The sequence below is a fragment of the Ceratina calcarata genome, unplaced genomic scaffold (assembly GCF_001652005.2).
Source record: "Ceratina calcarata isolate Rehan_Ccalc_2016 unplaced genomic scaffold, ASM165200v1 scaffold2508, whole genome shotgun sequence".
Taxonomy (NCBI): Eukaryota; Metazoa; Arthropoda; class Insecta; order Hymenoptera; family Apidae; genus Ceratina; species Ceratina calcarata.
The window spans coordinates 3,320-4,049 of record NW_017147106.1 but is presented as its reverse complement, the minus strand read 5'-3'; positions in this window follow the sequence as shown (position 1 = coordinate 4,049).

The window sequence follows — 730 nt, the reverse complement described above, 5'->3', positions numbered from 1 at the left end:
ATCCACTCCCTGACATAATCTGTTCTCCAGCCTTGATATCATTCCCACTAACAAGTTGCTCAACTGCTCAAAACTTTGCTGACCTTCGTGTTCTTTCCCTTCACCTTCCGAGTCTTTTCCTCTCTCTGTCCCTCTCTTCGACTGCTCTCCTCCTTCCTCCTCATTCCTTTCATCCGCCTTGGATTTCGAGTCCTTACCGCCCTTTTCGTACATAAGCTCTCTCCCTACATTCGGTGATCTTATGACTTTACCCCTCCTAGCAAAGGCAAATTCTTCCATACATTTTCTCTGCTCCCTGCCACCTCTGGCATGCTGCTTATTTTTCGAGCCTAGTGGCCTTCCTCTCTTCTTACTTATTCCTTCAATCTGTGCGGCCACTTTTCCGTCAGCGTGAGTTCCCTCTACCTCCGACATCCAGGTGTCGCTACCATCTTCTTCCGATCGGGCCATTCTTCCAACTACAGCTAACCTCCTCAACAAGCCCTTTGGACTTTTGGGATTTTTTGTTCCTTAACACTTATCTACAAGCCTTCCTTCACTCCCACGCCTACTTCTTCCCTTCCTCGCCTTGTATAGCAGACTTATACGGCAATCTTAGACCAAATGACACTGATTTCCTCTCCTACAATGATCCCAAACACACTCCGCACCTCTCATCACAAACGCCCCTAAATCATTTAAGTATTGTCAGTATTAACAGATATTTATAATTATGAAAATATTTAGTTAT